The following is a 14264-nucleotide window of genomic DNA, read 5'->3' as shown; positions in this document are numbered from 1 at the left end:
TCTTTGGCCCATTTTTTTATTGGGTCATTTATTTTTCTGGAATTGAGCTGCAGGAGTTGCTTGTATATTTTTGAGATTAATCTTTTGTCTGTTCCTTCATTTGCTATTATTTTCTCCCAATCTGAGGGTTGTCTTTTCACCTTACTTATAGTTTCCTTTGTTGTTGAAAAGCTTTTAAGTTTCATTAGGTCCCATTTGTTTATTTTTGCTTTTATTTCCAATATTCTGGGAGGTGGGTCATAGAGGATCCTGCTGTGATTTATGTCAGAGAATGTTTTGCCTATGTTCTCCTCTAGGAGTTTTATAGTTTCTGGTCTTACATTTAGATCTTTATTCCATTTTGAATTTATTTTTGTGTATGGTGTTAGAAAGTGTTCTAGTTTCATTCTTTTACAAGTGGTTGACCAGTTTTCCCAGCACCACTTGTTAAAGAGGTTGCCTTTTTTCCATTGTATATTCTTGCCTCCTTTGTCGAAGATAAGGTATCCATAAGTTCGTGGATGTATCTCTGGGCTTTCTATTCTGTTCCATTGATCTATATTTCTGTCTTTGTGCCAGTCCCATACTGTCTTGATGACTGTGGCTTTGTAGTATAGTCTTAAGTCAGGCAGGTTGATTCCTCCAGTTCCATTCTTCTTTCTCAAGATTACTTTGGCTATTCGAGGTTTTTTGTATTTTTGTACAAATTGAGAAATTATTTGTTCTAGTTCTGTGAAAAATACCATTGGTAGCTTAATAGGGATTGCATTGGGTAGAATAGCCATTTTGACAATATTGATTCTTCCAATCCATGAACACGGTATGTTTCTCCATCTGTTTGTATCCTCTTTGATTTCTTTCATCAGTGTTTTATAGTTTTCTATGTATAGATCTTTTGTTTCTTTAGGTAGATATACTCCTAAGTATTTTATTCTTTTTGTTGCAATGGTGAATGGTATTGTTTCCTTAATTTCTCTTTCTGATTTCTCATTGTTAGTGTATAGGAATGCAAGGGATTTCTGTGTGTTAATTTTATATCCTGCAACTTTACTATATTCGCTGATTAGCTCTAGTAATTTTCTGGTAGAGTCTTTAGGGTTTTCTATGTAGAGGATCATGTCATCTGCAAACAGCGAGAGTTTCACTTCTTCTTTTCCTATCTGGATTCCTTTTACTTCTTTTTCTGCTCTGACTGCTGTGGCCAAAACTTCCAAAACTATGTTGAATAGTAGTGGTGAGAGTGGGCACCCTTGTCTTGTTCCTGATTTTAGGGGAAATGCTTTCAATTTTTCACCATTGAGGGTAATGCTTGCTGTGGGCTTGTCATATATAGCTTTTATTATGTTGAGGTATGTTCCTTCTATTCCTGCTTTTTGGAGAGTTTTAATCATAAATGGGTGTTGAATTTTGTCAAAGGCTTTCTCTGCATCTATTGAGATAATCATATGGTTTTTATCTTTCAATTTGTTAATGTGGTGTATTACATTGATTGATTTGTGGATATTAAAGAATCCTTGCATTCCTGGGATAAAGCCCACTTGGTCATGGTGTATGATTTTTTTAATATGTTGTTGGATTCTGTTTGCTAGAATTTTGTTAAGGATTTTTGCATCTATGTTCATCAGTGATATTGGCCTGTAGTTTTCTTTTTTTGTGGCTTCTTTGTCTGGTTTTGGAATTAGGGTGATGGTGGCCTCATAGAATGAGTTTGGAAGTTTACCTTCTTCTGCAATTTCTGGAAGAGTTTGAGTAAGATAGGTGTTAGCTCTTCTCTAAATTTTTGGTCGAATTCAGCTGTGAAGCCATCTGGTCCTGGGCTTTTGTTTGCTGGAAGATTTTTCTGATACAGTTTCGATTTCCTTGCTGTGATGGGTCTGTTAAGATCTTCTATTTCTTCCTGGTTCAGTTTTGGAAAGTTATACTTTTCTAAGAATTTGTCCATTTCATCCAAGTTGTCCATTTTATTGGCATAGAGCTGCTGGTAGTAGTCTCTTATGATCCTTTGTATTTCAGTGTTGTCTGTTGTGATCTCTCCATTTTCATTTCTAATTTTGTTAATTTGGTTCTTCCCCCTTTGTTTCTTAATGAGTTTTGCTAATGGTTGGTCAATTTTGTTTATTTTTTCAAAAAACCAGCTTTTAGCTTTGTTGATTTTTGCTATGGTCTCTTTAGTTTCTTTTGCATTTATTCCTGCCCTAATTTATAAGATTTCTTTCCTTCTACTAACCCTGGCGTTCTTCATTTCTTCCTTCTCTAGTTGCTTTCCAGGTCATTTATCTTATATTCTGATCTAGTTTATGGTGTCCTCTGAAATTTTTGATTTTTGAGGTCAAATGGTTTCTGGGATTTGTGTGTTGGTGAGAAAGTTTTCCTTAACAATATTTTTCCAGATTGTTTCCTTTCTTCTAATATTTTTCTTTTTTCTTTTGGGTTTACATTCAGATCCCCTCAGGTTTCATTGATTGATTGATTAGAAGCTTTTTGTTCCTTCTTTGTCCTCTATTTCTTCCCACTTTTATCTTCCCCTTCCTTCCTTTTTTTCCCCTCCTACTCACCTACTGTTCTGAACTCCCTCTTTCCCTGCCTATGTCCTTCTTCTTCTCCTTAAAGCGAACATGTTTAACAGGTACCTACTGCAGTCAAAAAGGAACACACTGTTCCTCTATGGCTTCAAAGGAGCCTCCAGTGCAGTAAAGCATCTTTCAGATTTTAGCTGGAACCCATATCTTTCTTCTTATAGAAAACTATCGTAACTTTAGTAAGGAGACATGAGGAAATGCAGGTGTTTCCTGCTACCTGAAAGTAGTGTTCCTAGGAAACTTTTCTTAAACCAGGATGGCATTGAGGGAAAAGGTTATAGGTCTCATATCACAGTTTATTGGCATAGGGTGATGTTGAAGGAGGAAACAGAGCTGGACTCCATCTTAGGCCAGGCTGCGAACATTAGTCTACATTCATGGTCACCCTCCTAATGGACTCTGAACTTTGTGCCTGGTGTCTATAGAAGTGGCATACCAATGGGAAACCAGACTCCCTGGATAAAAGAGCCTCAGGACTTGTACTTGGACTCTCTGCTGCCTATAAAAAATATGCTAATTATCTCTGTAACAGAACAAAGTCGTAAATTCCATTATGTTTATCAGGATATGACCACAGGCCTATTGATAAATGTCCACTGTTTATCTAGTCTTGTGACACATGAATCATGGGTTACCTTTGATCGTATCTCTCTTTTACCTTGTTCAAACTAGTTTCAAGGAATTTGGAGAGGCGGTTTTAAGCAAGTACACTTAGGGTATATAAAGTTTTCACAAAAACTGGTTGGGGTCCTTGGCTAAAGGAGACTCTGCCTTGGGCCTGCCAGTGTAATAAACTGCACTCCACTATCTGCACTGTCCTTCTGAGTGAGTTTGTTTCCCAGAACGCGTGGCTACAATATTTGGTGCGTTGGCCAGGAAACTCCTTACTTTGAGGAGACAAGTCCCATTTGGGTCCACTCCAAGGCCTTGCGGCTTGAATCTTCTAGAAGGGGGAAGGCGCCTCGCCCTTCTGGAAGGATTCTCCTTCTCAACGCCCAGACCTTTCACGTTAGCAGGTAGTGGACAGCAGCTGGGAAACTGAGCGCTCAGGTGAGGAGGAACCCACCCGGCAGGGTGGAAGAAGGGGCCTGATCACCCCCCTGGGAGGAACTAGAAGGGGCACGGAACCACAGGAGCCTGGAATAGGCAGGCAGCAGAGATTGCTTGGTACACAGGTTGATGAACATGCTAGGGTTTAGGAAGAAATTTGTGAAGGTCGTTTAGGAGGTGTGTCCATGCCCTCTCAGGGAAAATTATTACCAAGTGATCACCAGGGGATTTTTAGGATAGGAAACTGGTCCTTTTATGCTCGTATTCTGCCCTCTCCCAGGAGGTGTCCCGTCTGCTGTGAAATTCTTGACCCCCTTGGAATTGTTAGGCTAGAAGGAGGGGGATACATAAGTGAGTATGAATTGGCTTTTCCGGAGATGGCCTGGGAGATGGGATATTTAACCCATCTGTGTTTTCGTCCACACCTGATAAAGCCCACCAAGGCAGAATGGACTTTAAGGGAGAAACAGCCTTGGACCACGTGGTGTTCTGGTTTGGCTGTGCTGACCAGCAGGTGAAGACACGCCGATCCCCCTTCTCCCTCTGGGATCTGGCAGGTAAGGCTCTTCTCACCCCAATTAGGAAGGAAGCAGAATGGCAATTTAAGTGTCATTGAGTGGAAATATCAGAAGTACATAGGGTACTGAGAACTTCGTAGACAGAACGAAAAGGAAAAGTAGAAGAAGGTCCAAGAAGGTAAGCAAGATGGGGGGAAGTGAATCTAAGGCAACTGTATTGGAGTGAATGATTAAAAATTTAAAGAAGGGATTAGGAGGAGACTATGGGGCGACTCGATGGACATGAGTTTGAGTAAACTCCGGGAGTTGGTGATGGACAGGGAGGCCTGGCATGCTGCGATTCATGGGGTCGCAAAGAGTCAGACACGACTGAGCGACTGGACTGAACTGAACTGACTGATGGGGTGAAGATGAAGCCTAACCGCCTCCACATACTCTGTGAAGTCGAATGGCCCCCCATGGGAGTAGGATGAAATTCAAGATTTTCACCACCAGAGAACACCATGAGCTTAAAAATAGTGGAAGCAGTCTATACAGTAGTCACAGGAGAGCCAGGACACCTGGATCAATATCCATATAATGACTCATGGCTAGGGTTAGCTCAAGACCCTCCTACTTGGACAAGGTTCTGTATCCAGAAGGGAAAGGGAAAAATATTAATGGCACAAAAATTGACTGATGATAAAAAAGGAAATTCTACAGGATTCGGACGGGGATGACCTGGCCCCTCTCCCATACTGGATAATGGCACGCCTGCCTCCCAGTACTCCACCAGGACCGGAGGCCGCCTTAATGCCCGATCCAGGGCCAGGTGAAGTTCTTGCAGCAGCCACTGCTCTTCCATCAGCTCTCCCGGAGTTCATAGAGCTGCCATTTGGGCAGGTTCCGATCCGGTGACAGAAGCCTCTGGCCAACACTTCCAGGATCCGGCTTCAGCCGAACCGCCCAAGTTATACCCGCATCTCCCGGTGAGTACTGACAAGAAGGAGAGGAGACGTTGGAATTAAGCAGAGACTGCGCTCTGCCAGAGAGCTGGAGGGAACGAAAGAGAACAGACAAGAGATTTGCAATGCTAGCTGCTGCTCTGGGAAAGTCTATCTCGGGCCCTCTGGAAAACCTCCTCTGCCCCAGGGACAGGACAGGCTTTCAACTGGTCCCAACGGAGGCCATGGGCCCCGTTACAGCCAAACAAGTGTGCCCGGTGCTGAGCTTTTGGCCACTGGAAGAATGAATGCCCTAAGGCAAGGAAGGAAGAGGACTTTCCCACAGTTGGGGGGCTTGCTGACTTGGAAATTAAATAGGGCTGCTGGGGCTCAGAGATATCAGGTCCCCGAGAGTCCATGGTAAACTTAGAAGTGGGGAACCAAAACACTGACTTCATGGTGGATACAGGAGCAGAACTGTCAGTAGTAAGAAAACCTGTGGCACCACTGTCCAAAGAGACTACCGCTGTAACTGGGGTATCGGGAGAAGAGATGATTAAATCGTTTTGCCAGCCCAGAAAAAATGTCAGATGGGGGGCACCAAGTGATTCATGAATTCCTCTACATTCCTGAGTGCCCAGTACACCTGCTGGGAAGAGACTTGCTCTCCAAACTAGGAGCACAAGTGACTTTCTCTCCTGAGGAAAGGCCAGTGCCCTTCCAGATGGGCACTATGACTTATTTGCTCTCTCTCTCTCTCAATACCACCCCAAGATGAGTGGAGGTTGCATGAGCCTCCGAAGGAAGAACCGGGTGGGCTGGGAGAGCATGAGAGAGAGCTAACGCAACTATTCCCTGAGGTCTGGGTGGAAGACAACCCCCCCTCCCCCCAGGCTGGCTAAACATCAAGCCCCAGTGATAATAGAGCTCAAACCAGGCACCATCCCGGTTGGAAAGCGCCAGTACCCACTGCCGATAGAGGCTTGGGCCAGCATACTGCCCCACATCAATAGATTGAAACAAGCAGGCATTCTCTATAGTAGAGTGCCAGTCAGCTTGGAATATGCTGATCCTGCCAGTCAAAAAGGAAGGACAGGACTATAGGCCTGTACAAGATCTCAGGCTAGTCAACCAGGCTACTGTGACTTTACACCCCACTGTTCCAAACCCCTATACCTTACTTAGTCTCCTCCTGCCAAGGACTAAAATTTATACTTGCCTAGATCTCAAGGATGCCTTCTTCTGCGTATACCTTGCCCCAGCATCACAGCCCATCTTTGCCTTTGAATGGGAAGATCCAGTTGGGGGCACCAAATAACAGCTCACCTGGACTCCCCCACAAGGGTTTAAGAATTCCCCAACCATCTTTGGGGAAGCCTTGGCTTCTGACCTGGACTCATTCTATCCGAAAGAGTTTGGATGTTGGCTCCTACAGTACGTGGGTGACCTGCTGCTGGCTGTCGAGACCAAGATAAAATGCTGGAAAGGGACAAAAGCACTGCTCCAGCTGTTGATGGAAGCAGGTTACCGGGTGTCAAAGAAGAAGGTGCAGATCTACAAAGAGGAGGTAAGGTATCTGGGGTTTGTTTTAAAGAAGGGCACAAGGTTCCAGACCCTAATTGGGTCCTATATACTGGTGGCACTAGCCTGATAAAACGAGGACAACGGCTGTCAGGTTAGCCAAAGTGGAAGGGGCCATCAAGACTGAAAAGGGATGGTGTGAATTGCCAAGTGGCAAATTATTGGTACCAGAGGAGCTGGCACACACTCTGGTAAGCCAAACACACCAAGCAACCCACCTAGGCCATGCTACCTGCTCACAGGTTAATGCTGCCTCTCGGGTATTCAGACAAAATCCTCCGGGTATTCAGCTGAAAGGCATGCTGCCCTTTGGACACCTGGGAGTGGACTTCACTGAAATGAAACCTCACCGACACTACCGTTACCTGCTGGTCATGGTATGTATGTTCTCAGGATGGGTAGAAGGTTTTCCTACCCGGACTGAAAGAGGATCAGAAGTAGCCTGGTGCCTGCTTAGGGAAATAGTTCTCAGATTTGGACTTCCTACCAGCATTGGTTCAGACAATGACCCGGCCTTTGTAACTGATTTAGTACCACAAGTAAGCAAAACTTTAAACATCAAATGGAAACTGCACACTGCATATAGACCCAGAGTTCTGAGATGGTGGAATGAACCAACTGGACACATACAAAGATTCTCCAAGTGGATCATAGAGACTGACTGCTCCTGGGTGGACTGCTTCTGACGGCTCTGCTCAGACTCAGGATGACCCCACAGTCCCAAAGCTGTTCTCTATACGATATTGTGTATGGGAGGCCCCCTCCCATAATAAAACAGGAGTCAACAAATTTGCCTCAGGTAAGGGGGGATAGGATTTCACAGCAGATGGAACTGGGTAAGGTAATAATCGGGTAACTAAGTTTGTACAAGAAAGGGTGCCATTCCCCCTTGGGGAACAGATTCATGAGTTTACACTTGGTGACCAAGTATGGGTCAAAGATTGGAAACATGATTTGCTAGCCCCTTGGTGAAAGGGCCCTTATGTTATTCTAACTACCCCTGCTGCAGTTAAAGTTGCAGGTATTGTCCCTTGGATCCATCATACGAGGGGGAAGAGAGCCTACCACAAAGACCCAGAAAACACTGAGTGGACTGCACAGAGGGACCCTGCTGACCCTCGAGAGACTAAGACCATCCTTAAGAAGGAAAAGAAGGTCCTGGACGAGCCCCTTCAGGATGAAGCCGCACAATCAACTCCTGCTGCTTGGCCTCATCAGTGTGATTTTGAATTAATTTCCGTTTCAACTCAGGACAATGTTTTCATCTCATGGGCACATTCCTACGTGGACTTCCACAACACCTCCAACTGCTGGGTATGTGGGGCTATACCTCTGTCTATGATGGATGGACTTCTTTGGTGGGTGTCACCGCTCTGCCAAGGAGATTTTAAACCACTCTGCTCTTTTCTGGGATGACAAAAAGAGACGTTCCTCTCTCTTTTCAATCATAACTTCTCTTTGTTCTCTTGGTGTAAGGCCTACAGTCAATAGACTTGGGTCATGGGGTTACATTTGATATAAATGCCAGTGTAACAAAAGCCTAACCTACAACAAGCCCCAGTAAATCTACTTTATTTACATGCTAGGTGGACAATATCTGTGTTTCAATGGTATGAGTATATTGCTGCCTTATTCGTACCCTCTATAGGGACAACGGATATTATGATTAAAGTAGAGACCTTGACCAATCTCACAAAACAGGCCCTCCTAGATAGAACAAAAGCCATCCAAGCCTTAAATGAAGAGCAAATCCAAATGAGAAAAGCAGTAATTTATAATAGAATGGCTTTGGACATACTCACAGCTGCTCAAGGAGGGACCTGTGCTAAAATTAAGGTTGAATGTTTTGTATACATTCCTGACTTATCTGGCAATGTATCGACTGCTTTAGATGACATGAAAAAACAGGTAAAAGCAATGTCAAATGAAAACATTCCTTTCTGGACTTCGGTCCTATCTTGGGTGAAGGCGATTGGTAGAAAACTATATATACCACTGTTATAGGTGCCTTGATAGTTCTGCTTTGTGGACCCTGAATTTTACAATGTATTATGAACTTTGTAACCCAAAAGTTGATGTCATTCTCCCAAATTGGCGGTCGGAGAGCCAGGGTGCAATATATCCCTATGAATGATGCTCATAATATGAGTTAAGAGCATCAAGAGGGGAGAATGAAGGAGGAAACAGAGAGAGCCAAACTCCATCTTAGGCCAGGCTGCAAACATTAGGCTACACGCTTGGTCACCCTCCTAATGGACTCTGAACTTTGTGCCCGGTGTCTATAGAAGTGGTATACCAATGGGAAACCAGACCCCCGGATAAAAGAGCCTCAGGACTTGTACTTGGACTCTCTGTTGCCTAAAAGAATATGGTAATTATCTCTGTAAAAGAACAAAGTCATAAATTCCATTATGTTTATCGGGATATGACCACAGGCCTATTGATAAGTGTCCACTGTTTATCTAGTCTTGTGACACATGAATCATGGGTTGACTTTGATTGTATCTCTCTTTTACCTTGTCCAGACTAGTTTTAAGGAATTTGGAGAGGTTGGTTTGAGCAAGTACACTTAGGGTCTATAAGGTTTTCATAAAAACTGATCACGGTCCTTGGCTAAGAGGAGACTCTGCCTTGGGCCCACCAGTGTAATAAACTGCACTCCACTATGTGCATTGTCCTTCTGAGTGAGTTTGTTTCCCGGAATGCGTAGCTACAACAATGTTTTGGAAATTGGGGAATGCCTGTAAATGGAAATACTCAGAAATCTGATAGCAGAGGCTGTCAGAAAGAGCTTTTCATCCAGACAGACAAGGAAAGCAAATGGAATTATTGCACCATAGGAAAAACAAGGGTTGTGCTGTGTCTTCAAGAAGCTGGTTGTTTCCTGTCACAGTAACAGGTCCCACACCTTGTGTTTTAGCTAGATTTTGTTCAGGAGGTTGGAGGGTGCCCTGGAGGCCCTGGAGCTCGAAGAAGAGAAGAGAAGAGACAGGACCCCTGCCCAGTGCTGGGAGCTGCAGAACTTCACACAAATAGAGTCACAACCAGGGAAGTGCAAGATTCCAGGGGTGCCTGGAGAGGAAGTGGGGGAAGGCAGTAGAGGAAGAAGGCTTTGAGCTGGTCCTCCAAGGACAGGTAACGTTTCACTGAAATCAGACTGATTGAATTGTTTACAGCTGAAGATGAAGAAGCTCTATACAATGAGCAAAAACAAGACCTGGAGCTGACTGTGGCTCAGATCATGAGCTCCTTATTGCAAAATTCAGACTTAAGTTGAAGAGAGTAGGGAAAACCACTAGGCCATTCAGGTGTGACCTAAATCAAATCCCTTACTTACAATATACAGTGAAAGTGACAAGTAGATTCAAGGGGTTAGATCTGATAGACAGACTGCCTGAAGAGCTATGGATGGAGGTTCATAACATTGTACAGGAGGCAGTGATGAAAACCATCCCCAAGCAAAAGAAATGCAAAAAAGGGAACTAGTTGTCTGAGGAGGCCTTACAAATAGCTGTGAAAAGAAGAGAAGCAGAAGACAAAGGAGAAAAGCAAAGATACACCCATCTGAGTGCAGAGTTCCAAAAAATAGCAAAGAGAGAGAAGAAAGCCTTCTTAACCAAACCATGCAAAAAAAAAAAAAAAGTATATATATATATACATACATACATATATATATATATGGAGAGGAGAACATCGTATGGGAAAGACTAGAGATTTCTTCAAGAAAATTAGAGATACTGAAGAGGATATTTCATGCAAAAATGGGCACAATAAAGGACAGAAGTGGTATGGTCCTAACAGCAGCAGAAGATATTAAGAAGAGGTTGCAAGCATACACAGAAGAACTATAAGGAAAAGGTCTTAATAACCCAGATAACCACAATGGTTTGATCACTCACCTAGAGCTGGACATCCTGTAGTATGAAGTGAAGTGGGCCTTAGGAAACATTATTACAAACAAAGTTTGTGGGGGTGGTGGAATTCCAGCTGAGCTATTGAAAGGTTGAGGCTGTGACCCTTTAAGGACACCCAGCTTCTTGGCCTCTGGAGGAGAGGATTTCAATCCAGGGCCAGAGATGAGATTTGATCACTTGAAGCTTTTGTATATACACAAGCAAAGTTTTATTAACGTGTAAAAGGGATAGAGAAAGCTTCTAACACAGACATCAGAAAGGGTAGAAAGAGTGACCCCTTGCTAGTTTTTAGCAGGGCATTATATACCTGATAGCAAGCTGCTATCAGATAAAAGAAATGCCTCAGACAGAGAGTGTTGCACGAGGCTCCTCCCCCACAATATGCATTTTGAGATAGAATGGCACAAGGGGAGTCATCTCCAGCCATAAAACAATTGACATGCCTCTTGAAGAAAGGCAGGTTTCCAAGCAAATACATAGTCTCATTAATATAGCTTAAGGAAAATATTTCCGTGAGTAAGATATACTGGTATGCTGAGTCATTATCAGCTCAAAGTTTGAGAAAAGGTTAGTCTTAGGGCGAATCAATTTGAAGAAAGGCAGATTCCAAAGCAAATACATAGTTTCATTAGCATAGCTTAAGAAACACATTTCCATGAGAAGAATGCTTTGGTTTGCTGAGTCATTAGTAGCCCAAGGTTAAGTTCTGACACTGAGTTCACAACCAAGTGTCCTCCTTCAACACAGGGTTAGAGGAGCCTCCTTTAATTTTGTGTTAAAGAAGAAAAAAAGCTTCTGCCACTTGCAGTTTATTTCCTCCTACTGCTTGGGGACCTCTGGCCTTCCTACCTGAGTGTTAACCCTCTCACTAGATCAAATTCTAAAAGATGCTGCTGCTAAGTGCTGCACTCAATATGTCAACAAATTGGGAAAACTCGGCAGTTGCATCAGTCAAGGTGCTCACTTCCTCTCCCACTGTCATCTAGCACCTGACTCAACAGTGAGGGCAGGACGGGGAGGGGGACAGCACATTGAGTCCCCAAGGCCAGGAGGGGCGGGGAAGGCGGCCTCTCAGCACCCCAGGAGCTTCTCCTGCTCTCTCCTTGGTCTCAGCCTCCTCCTGCTCCCAGGCCCTGGGGCGTCACCACAGAGGCTCTTTCCTCCAGCTCTTGCCCTTGTCCACCCAGCTGCTCTGTGAGGGTCAGCGGACCCTGAACTAAACCCCAGTCTGGCCTTTGCCACGTCCCACCTGTGTGACCTGGAACTCCTTAACTGACCTTACCTGTAAGGTAAGGTCATGTTTCCCTATGTGTTCATGAGGGTGAGATAGTGTGTGTGTCCATGTCCGGGGCCAGTGCCTGCCACACAGTGAGTCCTGCCTAGTGTGCTGCTGTCCCCTCTCCCTGGAATGTGTTAGTTTCAGGTGGAAACCTCTCCCTCTCTCTTGAATCCCCCCTCCCAGTGATTTTGGAGCCTAACAATATAAAGTCTGTCACTGTTTCCATTGTTCCCCATCTATTTTCCATGAAGTGATGGGACTGAATGCCATGGTCTTGGTTTTCTGAACATTGAGTTTTAAGCCAAATTTTTCACTCACCTCTTTTGCTTTCACAAGAGGCTCTTTAGTCCTTCTTCGCTTTCTGCCATAAGGGTGGTGTCATCTGCATATCTGAGGTTATTGATATTTCTCCCAGCAATCTTGATTCCAGCTTGTGCTTCATCAGTCCAGCATTTTGCATGATGTACTCTGCATATAAATTGAATAAGTAGGGTGAAACCATACAGCCTTGATGTACTCCTTTCCCACTTTGGAACCAGTCTGTTGTTCCATTTCCGGTTCTAACTGTTGCTTCTTGACCTGTGTACAGATTTCTCAGGAGACAGGTAAGGTGGTCTGGTATTCCCATCTCTTGAAGAGTTTTCCACAGTTTGTTGTGATCCACACAGTCAACAGTTTTGGTGTAGTAGTAAAGTAGAAGTAGATGTTTTTCTGGAACCGTCTTGCTTTCTCGATGATCCAACTGATGCTGACAATTTGATCTCTGGTTCCTCTGCCTTTTCTAAATCCAGCTTGAACATCTGAAAGTTCATGGTTCACACACTGTTGAAGCCTGGCTGTGGAATTTTAGGGCTTCCCTGGTGGTTCAGAAGGTAAAGCATCTGCCTACAATGCGGGAGAGCCGGATTCGATCCCTGCTCAGAAAGATCCTCTGGAGAAGGCAACCCACTCCAGTACTCTTGCCTGGAAAATTCCATGGATGGAGGAGCGTGGTAGGCTACAGTCCATGGGGTCACAGGGAGTTGGACACGACTGAGCGACTTCACTTTCTTTCACTTTGCTAGTGTGTGAGATGAGTGCAATTGTGCGGGAGTTTGAGCATTCTTTGGAATTGCCTTTCTTTGGGATTGGAATGAAAACTGACCTTTTCCAATCCTGTGGCCACTGCTGAGTTTTCCAAATTTGCTAGCATATTGAATGCAGCACTTTCATAGCATCGTCTTTCAGGACTTGAAAGCTGAACTGGAATTCCATCACCTCCACTAGCTGTGTTCGAAGTGATGCTTCCTAAGGCCCACTTGACTTCACACTCCAGGATGTCTGGCTCTAGTCCAGTGATCACACCATCATGGTTATCTGGGTCATTAAGATCTTTTTCATACAGTTCTTCTGTGTATTCTTGCCATCTCTTCTTAATATTTTCTGCTTCTGTTAAGTCCATACCATTTCTGTCTTTTATTCTGCCCATCTTTGCATGAAATGTTCCCTTGTTGTCTCTAATGTTCTTGAAGAGATTTCTAGTCTTTCCCATTTTATTGCTTTCTTCCATTTCTTTGCATTGATCATGTAGGAATGTTTTCTGATCTTTCCTTAATATTCTTTTTGAACTGTGTATTCAAATGGATATATCCTTCCTTCTCTCCTTTGCCTTTTGCTTCTCTTCTTTTCTCAGCTATTTGTAAGGCCTCCTCAGATAACCATTTTGCCTTTTTGCAGTTCTTTTTCTTGGGGATGATTTTGATAACCACATCCTGTACAATGTCAAGAACCTCTGTCCATAGTTATTCAAGCACTCTGTCTATCAGATCTCATCTCTTGACTCTATTTGTCACTTCCACTGTATAATCATAAGGGATTTGATTTAGGTCATACCTTGATGGTCTAGTGGTTTTCCCTTCTTTCCCCAATTTAAGTCTGAATTTTGCAGGAAGGAATTCATGATCTGAGCCACAGTCAGCTCCTGGTCTTCTTTTTGCTGACTCTATAGAGCTTCTTCATCTTTGGCTGCAAAGAATATAATCAATCTCATTTCGGTATTGACCATCTGGTGATGTCCATGTGTACTCATCTCTTGTGTTTTTGGAAGAGGGTGTTTGCTATGACCAATGCATTCTCTTGACAGAACTTCATTATCCTTTGCCCTGCTTTATTTTGTACTCTAAGGCCAAACTTGTCTGTTACTCCAGGTTATCTCTTGACTTCCTACTTTTGCATTCCAGTCCCCTATGATGAAAAGGACATCTTTTTTGGGTGTTAGTTCTGGAAGGTCTTGTAGGTCTTCATAGAACCGTTCACCTTCAGCTTCTTCAGCATTAGTGGTTTGGGTATAGACTTGATTACTGTGATATTGAATGGTTTGCCTTGGAGACAACCTGAGATCTTTCTGTCATTTTTGAGACTGCACAAAAGGACCGCATTTCAGACTCTTTTGTTGTTCATGA

At 43.7% G+C, this 14264-nt stretch overlaps 2 protein-coding genes and 1 long non-coding RNA gene across 3 annotated transcripts in view; 1 reads left to right on the top strand and 2 right to left on the bottom strand.

The window, feature by feature from the left end:
- Positions 1 to 14264, bottom strand: part of LOC122424048 (apolipoprotein L3-like) — an 87913-nt gene that overhangs the window by 23730 nt on the left and 49919 nt on the right. The window lies entirely within an intron of this gene.
- LOC122424040 (apolipoprotein L2-like) overlaps positions 1 to 14264 on the bottom strand; it is an 87124-nt gene that overhangs the window by 60911 nt on the left and 11949 nt on the right. The window lies entirely within an intron of this gene.
- On the top strand, positions 4042 to 9298 carry LOC122424056. Its single transcript, XR_006264281.1, has 2 exons — positions 4042 to 4165; positions 7640 to 9298. It is a non-coding gene; the product is annotated as an uncharacterized LOC122424056 (long non-coding RNA).

The sequence above is a fragment of the Cervus canadensis genome, chromosome 21, assembly GCF_019320065.1.
Source record: "Cervus canadensis isolate Bull #8, Minnesota chromosome 21, ASM1932006v1, whole genome shotgun sequence".
Lineage (NCBI taxonomy): Eukaryota > Metazoa > Chordata > Mammalia > Artiodactyla > Cervidae > Cervus > Cervus canadensis.
This window is presented reverse-complemented; position numbering and strand designations above follow the sequence as displayed.